Source organism: Stegodyphus dumicola, chromosome X1, assembly GCF_044657685.1.
Source record: "Stegodyphus dumicola isolate Sdum_Otavi_A_Nest chromosome X1, ASM4465768v1".
Lineage (NCBI taxonomy): Eukaryota > Metazoa > Arthropoda > Arachnida > Araneae > Eresidae > Stegodyphus > Stegodyphus dumicola.
The window spans coordinates 258,779,203-258,795,886 of record NC_140780.1 but is presented as its reverse complement, the minus strand read 5'-3'; the positions used below and the strand labels follow the sequence as shown (position 1 = coordinate 258,795,886).

The 16,684-nt window shown below is 34.1% G+C and overlaps 1 protein-coding gene across 1 annotated transcript in view; it reads left to right on the top strand.

Annotated features, from left to right (window-relative positions):
• Positions 1-16,684, top strand: part of LOC118187953 (uncharacterized) — a 562,718-nt gene that overhangs the window by 467,789 nt on the left and 78,245 nt on the right. The window lies entirely within an intron of this gene.

Genomic DNA, 16,684 nt, shown 5'->3' with positions numbered 1-16,684 from the left:
TAAGCTTAATAATTAATATACTTTTCTTTTTTTAAAATTTTTGTATTTTTCTAAAGTTTAAATATTTTATAATTTTCTTAAAACCAGAACATAACACATTTTTTTCTCTTTACACTAAATATGCATATTTAATAATAGCCTTAATTATTTTCAGTACTTTAAAGTTCTTAAATTTCTCTTTAGACTAAATATGTATAATTAATAATAGCCTTAATTACTTTCAGTACTTTAAACTATATTTTTTAAATAACTTAAATTCTAAGTTACGATTATTTAAGAATTCATAATTTTTTCCCTTAAGTGAGAGTAATTATGAAAGTGGTTATTATAAACATATAACATTAATAGTAGGTTTTAAGTAAATAAAACTCAATCACACATAAATAAAAGTAAAGATATATATATATATATATATATATATATATATATATATATGGTTAAAAAAAGAGCGTTTCTGATAACAGCATTATTACATTTATTTCTGTTAAATTTCAGAGACATTGAAAATTGCCCCTGTCATGATAAATTAGGAAGCGGTTCTTAAGGTAACATAATTAGTATTTTACCTGAACTCAAGTATAAATAAATAAATGTATTCGCGTTTCACAGTAAACAATATAACCATTAACTTCTATATCTCCAAGATATGCAAATGAAATACAGTATAAAGTAGATCAACAATAATTCATACAAAAATATACCTAAATCTAATAACTTCCCATATTCATATTTAAAATGAAATAATAACCTTACAAACAACATACATGACAGCACTATTTAAGAAAAAACATGGACTAATAGTGTTTGAAAGTATAAATAGCAGAAGGAAGGTAACAGAAATAAAATTTCCAATTAATAAAAAAATATTTGGTTTTCTTAAATACTAAGCAATTAAAAGTGCAATAATTATGGATTGCAGTATTTGCACTAGTAATGCCGATGATTCTTAACACCATTTCTTTGGATCATATGTTAACGTATTTACTTATTTTTAGTTTCTGCATTTTAGAACAGTGGTAGATTTCAATGATTATGTCATGCCCTTTTTATAATCAATAACTTTCCTTTTTGTTACTGTACAGAAATAATTGAAATAATATAGTATACGATAGTAAGCTAAGTACGTTAAAATAAGCTCTTCGTTAAATAGCACACGCTGAAACTTTTTGTTTCTATTTATTATGAATTTCTTTGTTATCACAAGCACATAAAAAGTAAGCGAAGAAAATAGAATTTACTTAACTTTAATAAAAAATATAGCCTAATTTCCAACACTCATTTATTGAGATAATCTAATGAACATACATAGCGGCAATAGAATATACTTAAGTTTAATAATAAATAAAACCTGATTTCCAACATTCATTTATTGAGATAATTTAATAAACATTCAGAACGGCAATATTTAAAACAAAACGCGAATTACACAGTGTTTGGAAGAATAGATACCAAACGAAAAGTAATAAAACTACAATTTGCAATCAATAAAAAAATATTTAGTGTTTTTTAATATTACACAATTAAATATCACATAATTATAGATTACAATATTTCATAGAAATGCTAATTTTTTCGATCATGCATTTCATACACTGTTTAAAATCATTAACCTCTTCTCCATACTACATTTCATACACTGTTTAAAATCATTAACCTCTTCTCCATACTGTGCTAAAGACAATATACTATAGAATGTGCATTATTATTAATTTTAATAATTAATTGCTTAGATACATATATCTAATTCATCTTCAGTAGTCATATTAAGTACTGGTACCAGTCCAATAATTTCTTTGTACTTTGAAAATAATGAACATACCATAACAGCTTTAATTGTTGCTTCTGTATTGATTGCATTTTAAGCAAAACCAGAGAACCGTTGTATGTTGTTTTTGGTTTTATATGAATTAATTCTGAAAGCCAACTTTTTAATATAACCACAATAATCTATTAATATGAAGGATATGCGATATAGCACTTATAACGTCATAACCGAAGCACAAAGCTAATATGTTTATTCAAATATTGCACTGCTGGAACCACAGCGATCGGAGACAGACACTATTTCTACAGAGATATTATTTCACAAACCACAGAGACACTATTTCACGAACACTATATTCCACAGATCACTATAGACCACAAAGACACTATTTCATGAACACTAGATTCACAATATTCACACACAAATATATTCACACACAAAATAAGCACATATTCAGCGATCTAACTATAATTTCACTCGCTAAAAGCAGTTGAAATAGATACAGAACAATGAGAACATTCACAATGCATTCTTTGATTGACAGTGCATTACATTTACTTTTAATATAAGCAATATTATTTATATCAGCCATTGCTTGATTCAATTTCAAACATCAAGTACGTCTTTTCAAACGCCTTACAGATGGCATCTTTACCCAATGACTTGAAAGAACTGCTAGAATCTGAATTAATTGCGCAGTTCCTTGTTCGAATTTGGCAGCTAGCCAAAACGCGCAATTCTCGAGATATTCGTTATATAAAAAAAAAACGCATCCAGTAAATACTGCTCCTCCTTCCGCCATATATATCGGAAAGCCGTGAATTCGTCCTTACTTCAAAAAATAAGAAATAAAGTCATATTTCAGTAGTGAAGTAGTTGCTAACACGTGATTTGCATTGATTTCGGAAATATGATTTTTTTAGTATATAAAATGCATAACTTACTTTATAGATTAATTTCATTTTTAAATATTTTGTTATAATATTTATAAAAAATATTTTAAGTATTAATTATTTTAACAAAATTTTAAACAATTATTTAGCACGTATTTTTAGTACTAATTAAATTTAATAAATCAAAAGTATTTATATTAAATTTATATTCCATTAGATGAATCTACCTTAGATTAATATATTTAGATGAAATAAAGTAATCAAACATTGCAAAGTAAATCTTATGCGGACTTCAGATTCTTGAAAGGGCAGATTTAGTCTCTTTTCATTCTAAAAATAATGCTGATGGACTAAAAAAAAAATCCTAAAACGACCACGTCTCAAAGCGGTCATATCAATGACGTTTCAGCGATGTTGACAAATTGCCAAAATGCAACGGCAAATATTTTGCGTCTTTTCAACGTTGTAAAGACATCGTAAAAGTTACCACAACCACTTTGCAACCTCTCGGACCACTTTGCAACGTCGTGTGCTACTTGGGATACTGTTGTAGATAAAATTAACTCCTAAATGTTATGGCATTATCTGCAATTGCTTCTTTTGTGCCATTCTCAATCGGTCCACGTTAAACGAAATATTGAATTTCTTTCATGATGGGGGCCCGATTAAGTCGCTACTTGCTTTCGCCACGCGTAAATCGAGAGTTGACTGTAATAAAGAATATTATATATAATGCACAGAATGTAAATATAATTATTAAGAATTTGAAGGAGGGTGGCAAATACATGGCATACTGCTACAATGCAAAATATGTGGATCCGGTCCGTTCTAGAATTCATAGGACTATATTATTAAGTGGATTTAGATTTAAAAGAACTGTTATATGCATGTTTTCATTACATCACTAATCAAACTTAATTTAGAACTAAAAGAAACCAAAATAAACAAAAGCAGTTAATTTTACTTTGCATTTGTAAACAAACACTTGGTTCTGCAACAAAAGATTACATTGCATAAAATTAAAATAAATTGCACCAAATAACCATTTCAATATTTGAGTTAATTCTGAACGTATTAATAAAACAATTGTTATTTAAATAACATTGACCAATATTCTTTTTCAAATTTTCAGATAATAAAATTATTAAGTATGTGTTTGGAGTTTTGTGGCTAAATAAATTTTAATAATAATTAAATTTACTTTACACATAAATAAATTTAATAGTAACTAAATTTTAATAGTGATAATTTTAGAAAGCTAGTAATAAAATAATATATTATTATACCATAGTGTGTTGAAATAACACGGTATGATTAATATTTTATTTATAATTATACAATTTTTATCCCCAAAATACTTTAATATTTAACATTATATATATTAAATAAATGTCTAGATAAATAATAAACACATATTAATTATAACTAGTTGCTTTTGAATGACATTGAAAAATAACATTGGATATTGAGCAACTATCGTCCTTCTACGTGAAATTTGAACCTTGTTTAAGGATGTTTCATTCGGCTATCTTTGTTAGCATATTAAGTACAAATTGTTTAAAAGCATGCAATACATATAAGTTAAATCTAGTAAATGAGCTTATAAACATAAATATGTATCATAAGTTTGAGTCAACAGAGGTAATACGTCCATTTAAAAAGTGTTTATTGTCTTGAAAAATTATTGAAGTCTGTCGCATGTCAATAAAAGCTGGGAGTCCAGGAGTTTCAGAAACAAAAATGCTAAAATATGAAACCAAAAAAATAGATCAGCATAAACTTTAGGTGAAATTTGTTAGGGATGGAAAATGAAATCTAAAGTTTTTCTTAATTGCTTTCTAAGGCGATTTAGAAAACTTCCAGCTGCTTGAAGTTTGAATGATTTTCGTATTTTGTTGGAATTCAGTTTTATATTACTATGACCAGAAAAGTGATAGTTTTTTTATTCTAAAGCAAAACTTCCACGTTAATATCTTTTTAAAAAAGTTACCGCAGATCATTATATCGATTAATAATTCTTTTTTCAGCGATAGATATTAATCTCTGGTCTCAATAGCTGAAATATCTGAACATTATTTAATAGCAAAACAAAGCTGTTTCTCCTGTCTGAATGCCAAAGCATCTCGTAAAAAGTATTAATCGTTCCTAAAAGCCTGGAAGGAACACGATAAGATATCGAGCTTCAGATCAATATGTTTGGCGGATTTTCTTAATTTACGAGACGTCATCCGACAATGTTCTTTTTAATATAAATTAAACTTCTGATATCAGTCGCTAGGATTCAAATGTCTAATCGAAATATTTTGAAGGAACTTTATTTTAAGCGAAAAAGTAATATTTTTTTCGAGTTCTGGAGAACATTTTACTTTACATAAAGTTCCACTTTTTTCGGTAAACTTAAAGCTCTAAAATTAAAGACGGCAAATTCGGAGAAAGATTATTTTACGTACTTTCTTGATATGCACATTTGTTCCCCATTTCCCTTTTAATGAAGTCTAACTAGCAGAATGCAAGAGTTTTAAGTTTCCTTTTCCATTTAACATAGCAAAATTAAGTACGCAAATAAATTTAAACTTAATGATACATTTATAATTACTCTGAATTTCTATATTTTGCTGACTGCACTCATTAAAAGAAAAAGAAAGACATGCAAAAGTTGCTTCTGCTGCATCGAGTCTATATGGAAAAATATTGTTTGTTTGATTATGGCTTTGCACTCGAGGGCTATTTGCATAAAGGGAGGAATGCCTTCGTGGAGGTCTTTTTCTAAGGAAAGCTTCCTCGTATACACTGTTAAATTTAGGGAAAGCCATGAAAGCGCTCATACAGCCAGCCGGTTCGTGGGATTCAAACCTCGGACCGAACCAACCAGTGCTCAGCGACTTTACCACTGCTTCCTCCCAAAAAAAGAATGTAATAAAAGGACATGAAAAGTAACGGAAGTGTCCTATGATATTTGCCCTATGTGTATGTTTTAATTTTCTGAAATCTCCTTATTAAAGGATGTTTACTAAACAAAACAAAACAAAAACAATATTAAATCTCAATCCTGTAGTAATAAAATAATTAAGTCAATCAATAAAACTTCCTCATTAACTGATTATACTGCAAGCACTATTTTTGTGAAATGTTATAAACTTGCACTGCAATAAAAAACATTAGAAACTACTCACTTAGTTTACTAAACTTTAGTCTTGGCTCAAGGGGCTAACTTTTGATTACTAGTATCCATACGGCTAGCTTTTACTCTAATTATCTTTACATGTTAGCTTGCATTTAAATATCTCATACTGATATCATTAATTCAACTTTTACAGGCATGCAAGAAATTCGTTTGCGTTTAACACATAGTTGACTGAAAAATTTAAAGTTTTCAAAATTAATTTATCAAACATATTTTATGAAACATTTACAATTCACTCCTAAAAGGAAAGGAACACGAAAAGATATCGGTATAACAATTACTTAGGTTGCACTTAAGATCAGAAGGTACGAAAGTTGCTACCTTTGTAGATTTTCTTCCCGCCTGAGTGAAACCTGCGGTCGCGGGCCACATCCTCACGCCTGAACTCGCTGCTGGAAACCTCCGCTGATTTTTCTGGGCCTTCAATAGGGTGACTTGCTGTTGACGTGCAGTCGAAACCATCAAATGTCTTTTTTGAAACTTTTCTTCCTTTCGCCAGGGCATCGTTCATCGGACACTTCACGCGTGAAGTCCAAGTTGGTTGACCGTGCATTTCTCCGTCACTGAGAACATCTCTCGGCATCTAATTTTTAGTACGTTGGTTTCATTCTAGTCGTTTTATGTCACTCGGATGATACATGGATCTGCTGTATCCTTGTAACTTTCCTCTCTTCCTGCAGCCTCTTCTTTTCACTTCCTTCGTCAAACTGCTTTCTTTTAGCCTGGTGTACTTGGGTCTTTTCTTTTCCCCTTCGCCATTTCGGGCCAGTTTATTTTGCTTCCCGGGAAAATCATTTCTGAAGTCGGTGGAATTTCTAGAGTTTTTAGCTGGCTCTTAATGTTTTGCTGTAAATCGTTCCCGCAAGATATATTTCAACATTGGCATATCAGCGTGCTCATAATATCGCTTTATCTGATCAACATTCGAAACCACATTCTCCCCATTTATTGTATTAGAGATAGACTAACCTTTCTCTTATTTTCTCATTCAAGAATGACCCTTCAAATTTAAGGCAAAACTTCACCGCTTTATCTTGAGAGACGCATGAAAGAAAATGTTTAATTTTCAATACTTTATATCCCAATTTAAAATCAAAATGCCGCGTTTTTGCTCATAAAATATGTTTCGAACTTGAGTGTCGAAGATATATAGAAAATAAATAGGATATGTAAAAACTTTCATCACAAAATAAACAGTACTGTAAAATACCTTTCGAAACAAAGGCAAGATATTTGTGAGGAATAACTGTTAAGAAAATGTCTCTATATTAGTATACAAATTCTCTTAAATAATAACTACATGAAAATGCTGTGGAATGTTTGCACGGAGCTTCTGTATGATCCTTCACTGGATAAGTAACATTAAGATACAGTATCTGTAACATCATATGTTAAAGTCCTGGTGTTTCGTATTCTTATTCCTGTCCTGTCCTGCTTCTAACTAAGCTTATCCAAATTTCGGTTTGCATGATCGACTAGCTTCTGGATGTCTGCTATTTTAAATTCTGCACCTCTCTTTTGAACAAAAAATAGTTTATCCAGAGGGATAATTAATTTTTTGCAAAGTAATAATTTAGATGGCGTCTTACCGGTAGTATCATGTTTAGCTGTCCTCAAGGAAAATGGAAATTCATTGACACAGTATACTAGAGAGGAAGACACCCAGACTTGGGACTTTTTCAGGCCCTCCTAATTGCGCCTCCTTCTCCAGAGGTGATCCAAGAAAGCATAAACCCCCGGTCAGCTTAAGGGCACAAAATTGCACATAGTCAGTTTTTTGCAGAGTCATGTTCTAAGTACACAAATCAATGGTAGGTAGGTAGGTGACGGAAGACGGGGACGCCTGGTGGCTACCAGAGATAAACAGGCATGTGTCCCTCGCCTTCCACTATCTAATGGCAAAAACTCCCTGTGGCCTCAAGACTCCACACCGGGAGCTTATTAAGAGCGCAGGAGTTTACATGGCCAAACAGGGGCGACTTATTAACATTGCTTAACTAATTACATAATTACAGGTATGAGACTTGTGGGACGGATTTACAGATGATGGGCTCAGAGCTAGGTGTTAAGTGTATGAAAACACAAAAACATGAACATGAAAAACATGAAATCAATGATGGCTGGGCTCCAGCGGTTTACCTACAAAAGGAACGAAGCCAGGTGAAAGACTGTCCCCAAATGTTGACCAAGAGGAATCAAACCGCCGAGGACGAACTTCGATATCTAACCGTATAGCGTCCCCACAAACTTGTTTGTGGGGACAGGCAGACAGGACTATACACGGACAGGACTATACACGGACAGTGCCTGACGATCCTGAACCTAACAATAAAGAATTGATGTAGTCACTGTGACTACTGATTATGTACCCTAAGACCCGAGTTCCTATAAGTACAGGTCTTCGCCAGAACGCCGGGGTGTAGTCCCCAATTGACCTCCGAGGAAAGTTCATTGACACATAAACATAAACATCAGAGAGAAAGGACTCCGTTACCTGGCGGTCTCAGGGATCACCTTACACATATATAAAGTCCAGTCTCTGGAGGCGCTCATGGGGGCCGCACGCCGATGGGCCGGGGCCGGCTCGCCCCCGCAATCAAGATGACGGGGCGACCAGAAACTCACATTCCACGACCCTACCAGGGGAGGAAAGAGGAAAACTAAGTCAAAAAGCCTTCGTCAATGAACCGACACGAGTCACCACTCCGGTCGTTTAACTGTTCAAAGTCATAAAATCAGCACTCAATCGTTTATTAACTACTTCTAAGTACTTCTAAGTACTTCTAAGTACTTCTAAGTATGGTGTCCACCTGGTGGCACCGTCAAGAAGGATATGGACAGCCCAATATTAAGGGTCCAGACGGACCTTTAATATTGAGGGTCCAATAATAAGGTTCCATTGGCAACGTCAAGCGATCTCCCAGCTCGCTAGAGGCACACGGACTCCGCCAAACGGGGCACGGCTCACACGAGCACCTTCTATCGTACTCTGCCATATAACTCGACCACGGCAAAAGGAACAGACACGACTGTACCATTACGGTCCCTGCCAAGCCTGAACCTGCTTTAGTCTGAGCTAGGGCTCTAGTCTTGTGAAGTCTGATTATTTACTCTGCAGGCCGAAGCTGTATAGACACAAATCTAGCCAGTTGTCTGGAAGAACCCCGAGTTTACTCCCATAAATGGTCGATTCCGGTAATTCCGCCCGGCGAGACCACAAAGATAGTTGTCCTGCATCGTTAGCCCATGCCAGCCGAAGTCGACATGGTTTTCAGCGGAGGCCACGACGAGGCCGATGCTGAACTGAGGGTACGAGGCTAAACCTCCAATCCCTCGGCAGCTGCACCCTCAGATCAAACACCGGGTCTCCTACCACCGCATATTTTTCTTCGAGTACAACCCTACCCGCCGTTCATTGACACAGCTAGCCCAGGTTTTATGGTAATTTTTACATTAATATGAATAAGTTTAACTATGTTTCCAATTACCCGTTCTGCGATATTCGACTGTCGCCGATGCGAAACCATCTTTAAATGTCGTTTGCCAACCACACACATAAATCCTTAAAACTTTTACTAACGAACTACATGCTATTGTCAGTAATTAGATTTAATGGAGCTCCGTATTTTAAAATAAATTTATTTAAAAAATATCTGAAAGAATTCCAGCGGTGGTTGTTTTGAGGGGGCCTATTTCTACCACTTTGAAAAATGATCCGCGATAACCAGCAAGTATCTATTTTTGTTAACATCACTATGTTTCGTATTCTTAATAAGTACATGGGCCTAATAAGTCAGTTTACATTAATTTATTCAGGAAAGTAGCTTTTATATTATTTTGATAGCTTTCCGGGCTATAATTAGCATCGTTAACTAATTGGCAAACATGGCAAGACCTGACATACTGCGCAACAAAATCCTGTAGCCATGGGAAATAATCAGCTTCGAGAACTCGCTGGAACGTTTTCCATGTAGCGAGATGGCGGAAATTAGCCCACCATGCAATTACAGCAAAATTCTAAGTAATAAGTTGCTGCGACAACTTTTCTTAAGGCGTTTTTTTCGTTTTTTCGTACGGTACTGTAGTGTAAGATAAAAGATTGTCAATAATTTCTCTATTTCTGATAGCCGTTATACCTTCTGCTCAAAATGATCAGGATATTTTAAACTAGTATAAGTATCTTTAAATTCCGGTTCTGTTTAACTTAGAAATAATTGTTTTCTTAGAATCTAAACTACACCGACTAAAAAAAATCCCAACACAAAGAATGAGATATGCTAGATAAATGAAATTTGGTAGACGTGTTTATACATCTGAAAATGACGTATATTTAAATTTATCGCTAGTCTCATAAGTGTAAAGCTAGTAGCTCCACTATAAGCATGCAAATCAGGTTTGCTTTAAATACCCGCTTTTAAATTCCTCAGCGTTACTTATTGCTAAGATTAGCCGTAGTGAGATGATTGTTAGTCAAGAATGCCTTTAAAAAGACGAAGAAGCCATTATCAACAACTCAATGATTTTGAATGAGGTCGTGTAATTAGTGCTACGAGAAGGTGGGTTTTCTTTCCGCGATACCGCAGAAATCGCGGAAAGACTTGGCAGGAATGTATCTATTATGTATGAGTATTGGCAGCAGTGTTCAAAGTATCAGTAACCAAACAAGTCGGTCTCATGGTCATAACAAGCCACACCCAATTCAGCAAAGGAAAATAATTGAAACATAAAATAACTAAATGAAAATAATCATGTGTTAGTAATAATTAAAAACATAAAAGTGAAGAAAAAGAACAAATACAAACATTTAGACAAAGGCAGACACCAAAGACAAAAGAAAAACGCGAACAACGAATACAAACAATGGTAACAAGTAGTCGTAGTGTTCAAGGTAAGGTACTAGCTCAAGAAGACTGAGTTCCGGGCGGGTGACAAAGTAATAGCTGTGGCGTATCGTACTGAGTCTGCAGCAGAAATTTGAGCTGAAGTTGGCACGGTAGTGACAACGCTTATAAAACAGAACAGCTTCCGTCCTAATAGGCGCCAATCGGAATTAAGTGCCTCCCCGCCACTTGATCAATCCACAATGTTGCTACCCCACAGAGCAAGGGCAGACAAGGCAGTACCAGTACGGTCCCTGCCGACCCTTACTCTGTCCCGAGAACCCTCAGGCCTTCTGTGAAGTCTGTTATTATACTCCGTGGTTGAGACTGCCTAGGTACAGATCCTAACCAGTACTTCTCAAGTGTTCGCCTGAGTCAACCCCCGAGGGGAACATGGTAGTGACAAAAAGAAATGTTGAAAATCGGTTACTTGAAGGACAGTTCCGAGCCAGACGATCTGTAGCGTGCATTCCACTAATTCCAAACCACTGCCGTTTGCAAAATCAGTGGCGTCAAGATAGAGATCACTGGAGGACGGAGTGGAGATTTGTTGTGTTTTCCGATGAAAGCCGGTTCTGCCTTGGTACCAGTGATAGCCGTGTGTGAGTTAGAAAGAAGCCATTTGAGCTCTTGCAATCAACCTGTCTGCGACCTAGACACAGTGGACCTACACCTGGAGCTATGGTCTGGGAAGGCATTTCGTATGACAGCAGAAGCATTCTCGTGGTTGTTATCCCACCCACCCTGACTGCAAATTTGAACGTCAGGGGGTGATTCAACTGGTTCTGCTTCCATTCATGAGCAGCATTGAAGGAGGTGTTTTCTAACAGCATAACGTCCCTCTCATAAGGCTGCTGTAGCCCAGCGTGCTCTACAGGGGTCGGTAATTTGCCTTTGCTTGCTAGATCACTAGATCTTTCTCCAATTGAGCACATATGGGACATCATTGGACGACAACTCCAGCGTCATTCAAAACCAACATTAACCGCCCCTATATTGAACAAGTAAGTGCAATAAGGATGGAAAGCAAGTTCCCCTTCTCACAAGCTTGTACGTTTGCATGCTTGCATTAAAAATCTGGCATTTATACCGGTTATTAATGTAAACATGTCACATCTGAAATAGCTGTACTCGCGCTTGCATTAACCTGTGATCTTGAAAATTTAATCAATTAAATATGTTTCCTAGACAAATGCATTGCCGAAATTCATTATTCTAGAATATTTTTTCTTGGTGCTAGGGTTTTTTTTCCATTAGTGTATTTCATATTAACATAGTATGTATGATTTCATTCCTTTTGTTAGGTAATTTAAGTCTCGATAAAGCATCCTTGGAAACATTGTTTCCTCGGAGGTAAGCTTAATTATTAAATTCTTGTAGTGTAATATTATGAGTTTTATTGATAATTTCTGCTTGGAATATAAACGACCAACGGTTTCATGATCTGAATAAATTTTCATAGGTGCTTTCCCAAAATACGCTTACAATTTCTGGGCCGCTAAAAGAGAACAGCTAACTTTTTTCCTTTCTGTAGCTGCACAGTTCCTCTGAATTCGATTAAATGTCTTACTTAAATATGCAACTGACTGACCGTCTCGCACAAGCACGGCTCCTACCTTCTGAAATGTGATGCATCTGCGGAGATTTCTAGATTCATTTACTGCTGTCAAACTGTGGCCTTCCTTCCTCTACAAGTGAATAGTAAAATTTCGGCCTACGATACTGGATCCCTCCTGCTTTCAAATTTTACCGCGAGCTTAAACAATTACTTCAGTGTGATCGGATTTCTTAACTCAAGAATGTCCTGAATTTGCGGTATTTGATTTCCTACAGATAAGAGGAATATACACATGTTTTCGATGATAAATGCAAATTTATATATTAACGAGGAATCTTTTGAGAAGAAATTTAAGACTCGTCTGTTTTCTTTTTGTGTATAAATAATATGATGCATGAATAAAAATAATCAGGAGCTATATTTCATGTGATTATTTTTATTAGATTAAAATTTCCATCAAAAACGGTTTTAACGAAGATATCGTAGAAAAAACATCAAGGCTAATGGACATTTGCTTGCGGTAGCGTGAAAGAAGCAGTTTTGTTTGCTGTTTTTATAAATCTTATCGAATTGGGCTGTCGATAAATACCAAAACTTGAATAAAAGTAATTTGTTATATTCATAAAATAAAAACTAAATGCGTGAAAGGTCAATAAAATGATTACCGCATTGCCTCTGAGACTATGAAATTCTCCCTAGCGGAATTCATCCCTGGTCGAGAACCCCTGTTATAGTTGAAACATTTATAAAATGTTTGATTCTAGAAATATATTTAAGGGAAATATTAATATTCTGAAAGAATTCTTTGTTTGAAAGTTCTAGATTAACAGGGGAAGAAACTTCTTTTAGATCCTTGTTTGCAAACTTCCTCGCAGTTTATCTTTTCAAAACAAATGCAAACCTTTGAGACCCAAAGACAAAATTGACAAAATATGAAAGATAAATTGGATCTACATTTCCAGTAAGACATAATGCTTAGATGCAAGTTTTGAATGTTTAGAATATTCAGGCCACGTGATAGATATCATGATAATCTATTTTTCTTGAAAAATTGAATCACAATGGAGCGCAAATAAAACTTTTGCAGGAATCTCTAATTGAACATTAAAACAGATGCATTAGATGCTTGAATCGAATCTTCACTGAAGAACTGCATATTATAAAAGTTAGGTTAGGTTTTCATATTTTTTTTAGCTTTAGTAAACCATTAAATTTGAGCTTAGACATTATTTTGTGTTGAATTTTCTTTCAAACGGCGATGGAGTATGCATCGTGAGGACTACCTGTTACCTGTATTAATAATATCACTATTCTTGTTCTTAATAAAATTAGAACTGTATGAATGTTTACGAACATATTCAGAAATGTAACTGTGTTAGTGAATCTTTTCCCAACATCATATTTTAATATGCAGAAATATGTCTTCTAGATCCTTGAAATCAAAAGTGAATTTGCATAAAAGTTTGTCATAATATTTTGGTGATGAAAATCAGCTTTCATTTGGAAACTATACTGCTTTTACTATGCAATTCTGCTAATGAATAATAGTTTAAATATATTGTTTTATGCTAATGACTTCAAATTATCTAGATGAAATTTACTTCATATAGTCGTGTTTCCATGGAAGTGATTTTAGGGAAGAGGAATTAAAAGCTGTCATCGTACTTTGTGGATTGCCAATACGATCGAGACAAAAAACATCCTCTCATGGAAACGAATCTGTGATCCCCAGAGTCACAAATTTCATTATATAGCGTGTCTATGGGTACTGTCTCTGTCCTCTGTAACCCATGAGGACAACATGCCTGCTGTCATGATAAAGTTGTTATTGCGTCTCCCCTGGAGGGAAAATAATCTGCTATCTGTGCACCACAGCAAGGGCCTGGAGTGCTGCTCAGGCGAGATAATTTTAAAAAAACTTTTGTTGATTTACATGGGCATACAAGACCTTTGAATGAAATACGCTAGAATCCCTTTTTGCTACAACTGAATAGTAAAGTTTCTATAACCTTAAAAGCTTAACTGCATAAATTATAGGATTTTTATATCAGTTACGTTGAATCATATCATGGGCCAGATATTATTTGCTTTTCATGTTCGCATGAGAATAAAACATCACTTTTTATTACAGTTGTTGGGAGAAAAAAAATTATATTTTTTGAAGAGGACACCAATGAAAGCTACCTTTATCAGCAGCACCTTTTTAGCAGTCACCTTTACAGTCACAGTTAATTTAAGTGGTTAGACTCCTTCCTTTTACGAGATTTTCCAAAGATGTCTACTTATTTTCCTCTTTTCAAAATCTTCAACAAAATGTTCCTCATTGAAATGTTTTAATCCATCAAGTTTTGCTTTCCACAAACCAGTCCATGTGAAACGAAGCATTAGATTAGTAAAAAGCACATTTAACTTAATAACTGAAACTAAAAGCACATTTAATTTGATAATTGGTGGTTTCCTTTCCCGAGCTTCTTTCTCAAGTTTACACGTTTAAATATCATCATCTTAACTATAATTCCCATTCTTGTAAAGTACAGTACCGAGAACATATGTGTTCGTGGAGAAGAGTCACAATATTAGCCTTCAGCTCATACTTGTGAAATGATGTTTTGTGTTTGTTGTTGCAGGTTGCATTTTGTAATTAATGTAAGATGGAAGGTAATATGGAAGGTATATTTTTAGATTTTGTGTAATTTAAATACTGTAACTATTACACACTTAGAGTTATTTTTAATTATTAAATATTCCCTCCTTCTTTTAAATGTCAGAAGAATCAGAAGGGCTCAGAAGAATCGAAAACATCTGGCTTCTTAATCCGCCAGATTCTAATATTATATAATGTCTAATAAATTCCATATCAATCAAAAAGATTCTAACAAGTTCTAAATCAAAAGAGAGAAAAAGTGCAATTTTTCTTGTCTAATTTATTATGTTTCCTTACCGAAACGTCGTTTGAGCAGCTAAAGTCAAAAGCAGTTTTGCGTAACTGCTCTGAGCATGGTAGAAGTCTAAGAACACGTTTTGGGACTTTAACTGCCGAAGAAAATCTATGAGAGTCAAGCATTATAATTTATGTCCAATTCTTTCTGTAATAAAAATTTCATGAAATGACTAGACATTTCTATGGATCGTTTTAGACAATATTTAAAGTTTAATGCATACAATGAAAATTTATAGAATTCAGTCAAGCCATATAATGATCACAAGCACGAGAGAAATCTTAAAACATGATTTGGAACTTGAACTACAGGAGAAGTGCGTGCGAATTCTTGATAATAGGCTTTCAACTCTTTTAGAAATAACGCTTCTTTCGACCCTTCATTCTTCGTATTGTTCCATTCTAACGGCTTCATCTCAAGAATAGGAAACTAACTAGCACTGATAAAAAACTGTTTCGGCAGCTCATAAATGAACCCCCCCCCTAAAAAAAATTACCTTTTTTCCGACATCGGTGAACAATGGCAAATAACTTATTATTAGCGGAGAATATATATCTTCTGGAGTCTAACCAGAAAAAGACGCAATAATAACGTTTCTAAAGTTAATAAAAATATTTTACGAGATTGAACTGTCATTTTTGAGAAGTCTATCCTGCGTTATGAGCATCCGTTTTGATGGAATGTAACATAATGCGTGTGCTAGTCGGACATTCGTTTCTAACTGTGTAGACGTATAATTTTGGGCTGGGTTCAAATTGGTAATTATGCGTCTAACAAAAAGATTTCTCAGTATATTTTTTAAAGGTGAGTAACATGATTTTATTCCCTATGGTACTATATATATTGCGTGATAACAAACACTAACTGCTAGTTTTATTTTATTGTTCTATGTTCTTATGAAACGGATACACACACGGGTTTTCCCGTGGTAATGTTATTTTTGATTTCATGTGGAGACCTCATCTTTTTAAGCAAAGAGATTTATGACGTTTCACTCTCGCTGTAATCAAAATCTATTATTTTTATGCAATTTGAGTTGTTTCTTAACTGGAAGTGTGTGTTTCAGAAAAAAATTCTCTTCTCAAATATTATACAAACTCTAAGAATGCATTATCATATATAAAATAAACATTTTGGTATAGATATTACTTAATTTCTTAAGAAGAAGTAATATGAAGTGGTTTAATTGCGAACCAAAGTAGCTAAAGTATGCACAGTAAATTTCTTCACTATCTTTAAGTACTTACCTCAATACATATTGAAATATTAATTATGAAGGAAGACTTATGTTTATATTATTTCTGTCTTAGCAATCGCAATTTCTGAAATAATTGAGATCATGATGTGCAGTTAGTTGGCAATTATTATACGTCTATCATGTATATATATATATGTAATCAGTATGCAGACATCTAATACAGATAACCACGAACTATTTCTTAAACCACATGCATATCTCTTTTAA